The sequence below is a fragment of the Brienomyrus brachyistius genome, unplaced genomic scaffold (genome assembly GCF_023856365.1).
Source record: "Brienomyrus brachyistius isolate T26 unplaced genomic scaffold, BBRACH_0.4 scaffold48, whole genome shotgun sequence".
Lineage (NCBI taxonomy): Eukaryota > Metazoa > Chordata > Actinopteri > Osteoglossiformes > Mormyridae > Brienomyrus > Brienomyrus brachyistius.
In genome coordinates, this window is record NW_026042323.1 from 2,213,120 (window position 1) to 2,224,422 (window position 11,303).

The following is an 11,303-nucleotide window of genomic DNA, read 5'->3' on the forward strand; positions in this document are numbered from 1 at the left end:
AGGCCCCAAAATTTGTCAATTCTGTCTTCTTGGGGGAGTTGCTTGCTATCTGTCACCTGATAGTCTGTGAATTCCTCCCTCATCTTATCCTCTTTCAGCCTCAACTGGGGGAACAGGGCCCCTAGCCTTTCCACTGTAAAGTAAAACAAGTGTTTGACTGAACATTGCAAATCTAAACAAGTATCAAGTATACTGTGCCAATTATTTCTTTGGTTATTAATGGGGAACTGTCCCCAGAGGATGTTATGATGCGATGTAAAGCCCTTGAGACAAATTGTTTGTAAAAATGGGCTGTACAAAGAAAATTGCCTTGCCTTGCCTAACATCAATAGGCTTTATGCCCAGCTCCACCACTTCCTGAACTTAAGCCAGATCCTTTATTTCCTGTCAATTTCTGCACTACAATGGTACTGTTACCACACTGCACATAGCTGTACATACTGTACATATCTGTTTATATGGTTCATACTAAATATCCATATTTTTTCAGTTTTTCTGTAATATATTCTGTTAATACACTGCATATATTGTTCTTACTACTACTATAATGATACTGCCACTACATTGCACATACATGTACCTATTGTTCATACATTGTTCATATTACATAGCCATATTTATTCTGCTCTTATAAGGTTACTGCTAATACACTACACATCCAGGTGTGTCTGACCATTGCTAGGGTGGTTGCTAGGGTAAGTAGTGGAGCTGGGCATAAAGCCTATTGGAAACTCTTTCTATTATCTACCTGTCCCTGGAGTTATGTTAAGGCAAGCTGCAGGGTCCAGCACTTTCAGGTCCCTCAGGAGTGGATGGTCGAGGGGAAAGGTGGAGAACATCTTCTTAAGCACTGCCTCATAGAAGCTTCTCACAGTTCTACAACAGCATAAGAGTGAAAAAAATGCATTAGTGGTAATATTTTTAGGCACACTACAGCCCATACTCTCATACTGTCAAAAGATGATATCATAATATAACTACTGGGTAATACACTCACTGAAAGATTTTCTTCTCGGCTGACACAGGGAGCTCAGCGCTTCTCATGAATGCCTTTGTGTCTGCTCCGATAAAGAGATCTTCATCAGCCAACTGATGTCCATCTCCATACTCCACCTCCCTGAGAGGTACACCCACGATTGCCCTGGCTGGTATGAGGTAGCCCAGGATCCTCTTTATCAGCCTGCACATCTCCTCTTCAAGTCCGTGAATTTGTACTCCCTCTGACTGCAAATAATATCAATGGTCACAACAAAATAACAGTGAAATAAGAATGCTACAATAAACACAAACATTTAATTATATATTATTATTCACTAATTCATTCAATATCATTGACACCCACCTGGAAGGCAATGTTAAATTCAGATAAAGGCTGAATTTAGCACTCAGGAACAGGAAATAGGTCTTCATGATTGGATCACGCAGATGGCTTGCCAGATCACGCACTTTAACACTCCTCTCTACTTCCTCATGACTGTTAAAGTAGACCTAAAGTACATAGAGATACAGCGTATAGTAAACTGCATAGTAAACTGTGTAGATATCTGCTGAGTGGAGTTACCATCCTACCTGTAGTGCATCCCACTGGTTCAGCACCCTCTGGATGCAGGTTAACAGACTTAGCCATCTTGTGCTGCAGTACCTGAGGAGCTTCAGGTGGTCTGAATCAGTGAAGTCTACAAACTCTTTGTAGACTTAACATCTTTTTGCACTGAGAGATAGAAAATTACTCTGTTAGTGGTTGGAATTGTGAGTGAGTGAGTGAGTGAGTGAGTGAGTGAGTGACTGAGTGAGTGTGTGTAAAGAATATGAACTGCAGGTCTACTAGGCTACCTTGTTCATGAGCTAGCCACATGCAATGTTGTTACATTGTAACACACACATTAGGCGAGATAAATATCAGGCCTATATGTATGCATTTACCTTTTATCAAAGTGGGTGTATATCCCCACCAGGATGTCTTCCACCGGTACCTGGGCTGCTCTGATGCCACAGCCAGTGGCCAGCTGTACCAGGTGGCAGATGCAGCCAAGGTCCTGGATGTGGGGCTGGCTGGTCTTCAGTCTGCTGATGACCGAGATATGTTGGCCTTTCATAACACTTGCATTATCAGAGTTAAAGGCAATCAGGTTTTCCCATGGGATGCCTCTTTTTCTATTGGAAACAGGAAGCAATGCCACAAAACGTCTCAGACAAAATGTAAGGTTGTAATTAAATCCAAACTACTAAACATGTCAACAACACAGTGCAGTTCCCCTTACCTTAATGCCTCACTCAGCTTTCCATACAGATTTTCTGCATTTCCTACATTGTATGTAGGCATCTCCAGGAATCTTGTAGCGACCTGCAGAGTGGCCTCATCGTAGAGTCTAGTCAGGATGATGAATTCTTTGTCTGTTGTTGGATTCGTCACACATCAGTGAAAAGGGCTGAGATCGGCATGTTTTGGCCAACTCATCCTGTAGTTCTGCTGCTATGGCACCTGTTGAGTGTCCAGTAATTAGCTAGTAGCCTACAACATGCATGCCATGGGTTGATGCTCAAATGTTAGAATATTCAAACACATTTCAAACCCATTTTATACCGTTTCAGCAAACGTACAGTAGCCCAGCAGTAAGATAGGTAGCTAACGTTATATAGCTAACTTACCTTTGATGAGTTGAGTAGCCTTCGTTTTTCCCGTTGAGTATTTTCGTGCAATAGCAGAGTCCGGGAACATGTCAGCTACACACTTGTTGAAGTCATCATGGAAGGAGAAAGGAATGTTGTTTTTGGCACACAGCATTGCTATTTTTACCTCTGCACTTGTGACCTGGTCTGCCTCAGTGGCATTTCTCGTCACGAATGCTGACATCGCCTGGGCATGTTTTTGTGCCATTAGCCCGCGCTTGTGCTTGGCGGATTTGTCATGCTGGCAACATCATTCCTTCCCCGTGTGCGATGCTAAAGTCGCAGTTACAAATTTTACAAAACGCCTGACTGTCCCCCACCCTGCTCTTCTTCAGAGAAATAAATTTGTTGTCCCATTGATCGCGGTATTTACACGAGGGTTTTGGTTTTTTGGCAGGAGTGCCTTCCTTCTCTGTCCTGGCGTCCATCATCTGTCTGTTTTTTTCTTCTTTTTTTCCTGTGTTTTTTTCCCCCGTGTAGTAGGCTACTGCAGGTGGTAGTTATCGCGAAGCTAGTGACAGAGCTCAGATTTTTTTTGGGGGGACATTTTTTTTTAATAACGCAGGTTAAAATACGGGAGATTTACAGGAAAATACTAATACGGGAGGACGGCGGGAAAGAAGGGTAAATTACGGGACTTTCCCGGCCAAAACGGGATACTTGACAGGTATGTTAGGTGGATGGCAGCTTACTTCTGTGATCAGGGCATTTGGGTGGATGTGAGCTTACCTGAGGGGCCTGCGTGTTTGGGTAGACCGCAGCTTGCCTCTGGGATCAGGATATTTGTGTGAATGTCAGCTTACCCCAAAGAACAAGACAGTTAGATGGAAGGTAGTTTACCTCTGGGATCAGCATGGTTGGGTGAATGACAGATTGCTTCTAGGAACAATGTGTTTGCGTGGATGGCAGCCTACATCTGGGATCAGGGTGTTTGGGCGGACAGTGGTTTGCCTCTGTGATCAGGGTGCTTGGATGGACAGCAGCTTACCTCTGTGGTTGGGCCGGTTGCATGTTTGGGAGCTTATCTCTAGGGCCAGGGTGTTTCGGTGGATGACAGTTTACGTCTGGGATCAAGGAGTCAGAGTGGATGAAAATGTACCTCTTTTATCAGTGTTTGGGTTTATGTCATCTTAACTCTGGGGTCAAGGCGCTTGGTTGGATGCAGTTGGTTGGATAAGAGCTTTACCTTTGGAATTAGGGCATCTGAGTAGATGACAGCATAACTTTGCGATCAGGGTGTTTGGGTACATGTCAGCTTAGCTCTGGGGTCACGGTCTTCGGTTGGATGTGAGCCTTCCTGTGGAGTCAGGGCGTTTGGGTGAACAGCAGCTCACCTCTGGGGTCACAGCGTTTGTGTGTAGGGCAGCTTACTACAGCTAACTCTCAATTAGTTTAACTGAATTCATCCAAAAAAAATTATATTTCTCTCTATACCTGACACACAAAATACTGTGACTTATATATAATGTGGCATGTTGTAAATGCACCAGTAATCAGAAGACAGTGTGACATGTGCTGCACACCAGGGCAATTTCAGAATCCCAAATCAGATCTGTAGTTAACACCAAGCTATGGTAAACCAAGTGGCAACTATATACATGTATGGAAATCACACAACCCGAAAAACATATTAATACACAGGTATGTCTGACTCACTATCAAAAACGATGTAAACTTCCCTGTAGTAGTTAATAGATTAACAGACACAAAAAACCCAGAGGTACACCAACGAAAACACAGTGCAATGCTAGTACCAACTAGCAAGAACTAGCTAACCAGCTAAAAAGTCGCAATTAACTTCTAAATTATCGAAACCCAGCTACCCCCAGCTATTACCACGAAACATACATGTATTAGTTTAATAAAGTTTAAGCAGTAATTATCAAAATAAATCCGGCTTTGTTTGCCGGAGCTCGAACGTCGGACATCTCTTAGTCAAAGGGCGCGAACTTCGGCCGGTTTGTGGCAAAGTAACCATGACAACCACCTGCGGCTGGCGCCACACGACGTCATTGACCGCAGTCAGACTCTCGCGTGTTTATGTCTGACTGACGTGCGCCGCCATAATGAGATTTAGCAGTACTAACGTTAAAAAAGCTCTTACCAACCTCATTTCACTATATCCTATGCACGGCGATTTATCTAGCTTTCTTAGAATGGCCAAATAATTTTTGTGCTCGTGCTCTGAGTCCATGAATTATGTCCTGCATATAAATGTATAGTGGCAGTACATTTAAACAACTGGATCGCATTGTAATCATATGTAGACATCACACCTCTCCGGGAAGTTCCGTGAGTCTCCTGCAAATGGACCACAGCTCCCTCACATCCCCCGAATGATGTACAGCATCCCGGAAATCTTCTCTCGTCAACGCACTGAATTACGACGGCCAATATTATGTATTATTTTGACAATAATATAAGTAGATTATTCTTTTACTATATGTAAATTCCTTAATTATATTCCATTGCTACTTTACAAAAGCCTTCAGGGAGTTTGGTCTTTTCATGACAACTAAACAAGTGTTTAACCAGTGTTTACCTGATTTTCTGATACAGAAAATGAAATGACACTTGTTAAACTCACCTGAACGTACTTTTTACAGCCGTTTAAACCGCCATGAGCAATGCTAAAATCACTGTTGCAAATAGTTCAGCGCGTAACATTGTCATTATTTTCAACCATATTAAACAAGGATACGCTTTTGTGTAGTCTGAGGTGAAATGCATTTTATATTTTCGCTTTTTGGGACACTCTCCCTCTGTCATGACGCTCCACGGAACAGATCCCTTCGGTTCTCTAGGAGTTAAATAAAAGCCCGCCCGCACTGAAATCTGATTGGCTTATTTTGCTAAGTAAACCAATCAGGATGCTGTCTCTCTAGCATGGGCTTACATGAACAGTCACACACTCAGGGATCCACACGTGCCTACGTTCTCTCTTTCTCTCTATCTCTCTCTCTCTCTCTCTCTCTCTCTCTCTCTCTCTCTCTCTCTCTCTCTCGCTCATTCCGTCGTGCGCGCTACTGTCTCACGTGCATGCTCTTGTTTGCTTGCGCTAGTTTCCGGGATATTTCATTCAATATAGGGGCATCAGGGAGCCACTGTCAATATGCGGGAGACTTGGGACGTCTTATTTGTACTATAATGATAACTGATAATTTTCAGGGAGCTGTGATGATATTCTAAATTGTGCAGGGTTATATAAGTACTGTGAAGCTGTCGTTATCTAGTTAAATGTTTACAAATATTTATTATTTTATAATATTTCATGTATATTTTCAAGTTATTCACACCTTATTGTACCATCCGTCCATGCATACTTTACTGTAAAATCAGAAAGATAAACCTTTAGAAAAATAATCGATTCTACAACTTAACTTGCCGCTGTCCAATTACACATCCATATTTTATTGCTGCAGATAACTGAGGTAGGTGTGGTATATAACGCTGAAGGTTAGATGTAAACATATGTACAACATGTGGTCATTTCAGTCAGACAAACGTTTAAAATGGAAAACGAGCTTTATATTTTTATATTTATATTTAATTTCCATAGCACGTCTTAGTCGAAGTACTACACTGCCATCTATTGGACAAGTCGGGTTACTGAATCGTGAAATTTGTCTTAAATCATGTTTTTTTAGGACCACTAAAAGAGGATTATCAGTATGAAGGTTTATCAATAAAAATAATGTATTAAAATAAATATTACAGGACTCTCCCTGAAAATAAGATGTTCTTAGCTTCCAAAGCCAATGACACATTCTAGTGATTTTCCAGGAGACTGGACCTAACTAACCTGAGGCCTTATGAAAAACAATCAATCAGCTCATGTTGAAGCTCACAAGGTGTGGAGAACAAGAAAGACAAGTAAGGGAGAAAGGCAAGGTGCAGAGCATACACAAGCAGTGTAGCGGCACATCAGTTATAGTGTATGATTAAAAATACATCATTTCTCACAGTATCAATAGTGGCCCATTACTCCTACTGTAGCCTCACACCTCCAGGGTTGTGGGTTCAATCTGCACCCCTGCTGTAATAAACAGTGAAATTATCACAGTAACACTGTTTATCAGTAAAATAGTACAATACTGTAGAAAATAGGGCAATATTTATGAGAACCTTGCCGATAAAATGCAGCAATGCACTGTAATTCAGTACGTAAACTGCAAATAAATAAACTGTAGAATTAGCTCAAATTAAATGATGTAACAATTTGCACTCGCTTTTTTGGGTTGAATTTAAACCCTTCTTAAGTAAAGTATACGCCTATTCTAGGAAACATTTTAAATAAATCAAGTTAAAGTCTGGGGCGGCATGGTGATGCAGTGGTAGGCACTGTTGCCTCACACCTCTGGGACCCGGGTTCGAGTCTCCGCCTGGGTCACATGTGTGCGGAGTTTGCATGTTCTCCCCATGTCATCGTGGGGTTTCCTCCGGGTACTCCGGTTTCCCCCCACAGTCCATAAACATGCTGAGGCTAATTGGAGTTGCTAAATTGCCCGTAGGAGTGCATGTTTGAGTGAATGCTGTGTGAGTGTGCCCTGCGATGGGCTGGCCCCCCATCCAGGGTTGTTCCCTGCCTCGTGCCCATTGCTTCTGGGATAGGCCCCGGACCCCCCGCAACCCAGTAGGATAAGTGGTTTGGAAAATGGATGGATGGAAGTTAAAGTCTACCTACTGTCACAGTACCATCCTATGATATTTACTCAAATCAGTTAAGGCAGCATATTTATACTCACTCGTTTGGGTAAATTGGGTTATTATTTTTTATGAGTAAAGTAAACCCAAGTTTAGCAAATAACACGCCTAATGTATTTAAAGGGCCCTCTTCAGCATCCAACACAAAGTGGTACCAGGTTTGATGCAAGGGTCTTTGCCAGCATGGCCTGATACAGTTTTCTGTCCCTTTGGGAGTAAAGGTCTTAGCTCAGGAGCTCATTAACATGTGGCTATTCTGCCAAGGCTGGGCTGCTCTGCAGCTGTGGTATATTTCACCCACCGTTATGAAGGAAATTCTGCCAAATACTGACCTTGCAAGATGTTCTCTGTTGAGATTTTAAAAATAAAACAACTGTGTTGCTCATGTAATGCTTTTCTGGGGTGATGTCTTTGTTAATGTAAGGCCATTTTGATTACCTGCACTTGGCCTTCTAGCCTTGTATTTGCAGAAATGAGCTAAGGCAGTGATATTCTTTGCTATGTGGATTCTGGAACTGCCCACTATCCTGTAGACCAATAGTGCTGGATTTATATTTGCATAGCATAGATTTTTAATTCACTTTCATGATGTTGAATAGGACAAGTGCATAAAACCTAATTAAAATTGAAATATTAAAAGAGCAAAACGATTTGATTTGCCACTAGGGGAGCTCTCACCTTCTCTCAGCCCTGCTAAATTTTGTTGCGTAGTCAAACAAGCTTTATAATCTGTGTCAATGAGCACTGCCTTACCGGAAATGCTTTCCCTGGAAATTATTCTAAATTTGTATTACGTATTTCAGGCGAAATACTTGAAAGTGAATTAGATTTATTAACTCCTAGATTTATGACTCCTGAGATTAGGCATTTTAAATGAACTGAGCTTATTGAGTATTAATTAAATTAATTCAGGGACATTGCAGTTCATTTCCTATGAAAAGTTACTTAAGCTAAATCCACTTACATCGTTTAGAGTGTTTAATAACATATTCAAGTTCAAGCAACTTGAAAAACTGAGCTTTTCAACTTAAATCATTTGAGGCAAGCAATTTCCTCTGATTTGAGTAAACTCGACCTAGCAAGGTTTACAGCGTGAGTGAGCTTCAGCTTCATTTATTCAAAATATTTAATTTCCTAAATTTGGGTATACTTTTCTTTAAAAAAAAATCTGTTTAAATATACCCCAAAATAAATGAGTGCAAAAATGCTGCCTTATTTAATTAGTGCAAATCCCACAAGTCTTTCTAGTGTTATTATAATAGTAACATACTGTAAAATTAATAGTAAAATAATATCTCTCCTGCCTGTAGTTTGCTGTAAATTTACATGACAATTTTTTGCTTTTATTTTAAGGGGCCAGGCTTGTAGCTGAGTAGCTCCATGTCTTTGGGCTCTTGAGCAAATCCCTTGATTCCCAACGGGGCAGAAGATGTGCATCAGGCTTGTGTGAGCAAAGACACTTGCATGGTACTGCTTTGTATCAGACACTGATTATGGACCTTTAATTGGCATTGGGGAAATTACTTGTTAAACTTGGGTTTATTATACTGGTAAAAAAGATGCACCCAAATTTCCCAAAATAAGTGAGTGTCATTGAAAGAATTAAAAGAAGAATTAAAAGTGGAAATAAACTATTATTTAAGAAATATTCCTTGGAACAACAAACTGCAGAAAACTGTGAATTTACAATGTTTTTGGAAGGAAGAGTCTGTTAACGGAAAATGTGCCGGTAATTTTCTTCCAGTACATTTTCCATTTTTTGACAGATTCTTTTTTTTTTTTTACAGTGCAGGTGATAAAATCCTTTCAGAACCTTTCAGATGCCTTAGTTTAAGATATATATACTTTTTTCAGTAATTTAATTTGACATTATTTTATTTATTTTGGCATTTAAAAGTCTTTTCTTCAAAAAAAAAAATATATGTACATAAATGCACTAAAGGGTTTTGTCAGTAGTTGTATGTGTGATGCCTGGTTACGACAGAAGAGACAGACCCCGTAATGCAGTGTCCAACTGGTTTAATGATCAAACCAGAAACAAGCAGGGTCAAAGGGAGAATGCAAAGTCGTGGTCGTGGGGCAGGTAAGAGGTCGGTGTCCAGGAAGGTCAGTCCTACTTGGAGTGACGGGACAAGACGACGATGGGAAGGGGGACACGAAGCAGATGGAGGAGCAGGGCAGGATGGAGCAGGCAGGTAGGGCAGGCAGGCGGATGGAACAGGCGAGACAGACAGGGCAGGCGGAACAGCAGGGCAGGATGGAGCAGGCAAGTAGGGCAGGCAGGGGAAGGCAGGCGGATGGAACAGGCGAGACAGGCAGGGCAGGTGGAACAACAGGGCAGGATGGAGCAGGCAGGTAGGGCAGGCAGGCGGATGGAACAGGCGAGACAGACAGGGCAGGTGGAACAACAGGGCAGGATGGAGCAGGCAGGTAGGGCAGGCAGGCGGATGGAACAGGCGAGACAGACAGGGCAGGCGGAACAGCAGGGGAGGATGGAGCAGGCAGGTAGGGCAGGCAGGCGGATGGAACAGGCGAGACAGACAGGGCAGGCGGAACAGCAGGGCAGGATGGAGCAGGCAAGTAGGGCAGGCAGGGGAAGGCAGGCGGATGGAACAGGCGAGACAGGCAGGGCAGGTGGAACAACAGGGCAGGATGGAGCAGGCAGGTAGGGCAGGCAGGCGGATGGAACAGGCGAGACAGACAGGGCAGGTGGAACAACAGGGCAGGATGGAGCAGGCAGGTAGGGCAGGCAGGCGGATGGAACAGGCGAGACAGACAGGGCAGGCGGAACAGCAGGGCAGGATGGAGCAGGCAAGTAGGGCAGGCAGGGGAAGGCAGGTGGATGGAACAGGCGAGACAGGCAGGGCAGGCGGAACAGCAGGGCAGGATGGAGCAGGCAGGGGAAGGCAGGCGGATGGAACAGGCGAGACAGACAGGGCAGGCGGAACAGCAGGGCAGGATGGAGCAGGCAGGGGAAGGCAGGCGGATGGAACAGGCGAGACAGACAGGGCAGGCGGAACAGCAGGGCAGGATGGAGCAGGCAAGTAGGGCAGGCAGGGGAAGGCAGGCGGATGGAACAGGCGAGACAGACAGGGCAGGCGGAACAGCAGGGCAGGATGGAGCAGGCAAGTAGGGCAGGCAGGGGAAGGCAGGCGGATGGAACAGGCGAGACAGACAGGGCAGGCGGAACAGCAGGGCAGGATGGAGCAGGCAAGTAGGGCAGGCAGGGGAAGGCAGGCGGATGGAACAGGCGAGACAGACAGGACAGGCGGAACAGCAGGGCAGGATGGAGCAGGCAGGTAGGGCAGGCAGGGGAAGGCAGGCGGATGGAACAGGCGAGACAGACAGGGCAGGCGGAACAGCAGGGCAGGATGGAGCAGGCAAGTAGGGCAGGCAGGGGAAGGCAGGCGGATGGAACAGGCGAGACAGACAGGGCAGGCGGAACAGCAGGGCAGGATGGAGCAGGCAAGTAGGGCAGGCAGGGGAAGGCAGGCGGATGGAACAGGCGAGACAGACAGGGCAGGCGGAACAGCAGGGCAGGATGGAGCAGGCAGGTAGAGCAGGCAGGGGAAGGCAGGCGGATGGAACAGGCGAGACAGACAGGGCAGGCGGAACAGCAGGGCAGGATGGAGCAGGCAAGTAGGGCAGGCAGGGGAAGGCAGGCGGATGGAACAGGCGAGACAGACAGGACAGGCGGAATAGCAGGGAGGGACACAGCAGGCAGGGCGATCAGAGAAAACAAGAGACAGAGAATTGCTCGCTATGGCACATTAGAAGCATGGCAACAATACGTCACAATGAGCCTAGAACTTCAACAGCTTTATGACCCAGAGCGATTAGCTGACGATTGTCTGCCGGTGCTCGGTCCTGCCCTTGTGGGCGTGACAGTATGAAGTTCAATCATTAAAAATGTTCCTAAAAAGGAAACC

At 44.4% G+C, this 11,303-nt stretch overlaps 1 long non-coding RNA gene across 2 annotated transcripts; it reads left to right on the forward strand.

The window, feature by feature from the left end:
• Positions 1 to 9,709: 9,709 nt before the first annotated feature.
• On the forward strand, positions 9,710 to 11,060 carry LOC125723444 (uncharacterized). 2 transcript variants are annotated; one of them, XR_007386899.1, is made up of 3 exons: positions 9,710 to 9,773; positions 10,643 to 10,928; positions 11,027 to 11,060. It is a non-coding gene; the product is annotated as an uncharacterized LOC125723444 (long non-coding RNA). The 2 variants fall into 2 exon arrangements; XR_007386900.1 differs by lacking the exon at positions 9,710 to 9,773 and adding an exon at positions 10,020 to 10,083.
• The last annotated feature ends 243 nt before the right edge of the window (positions 11,061 to 11,303 follow it).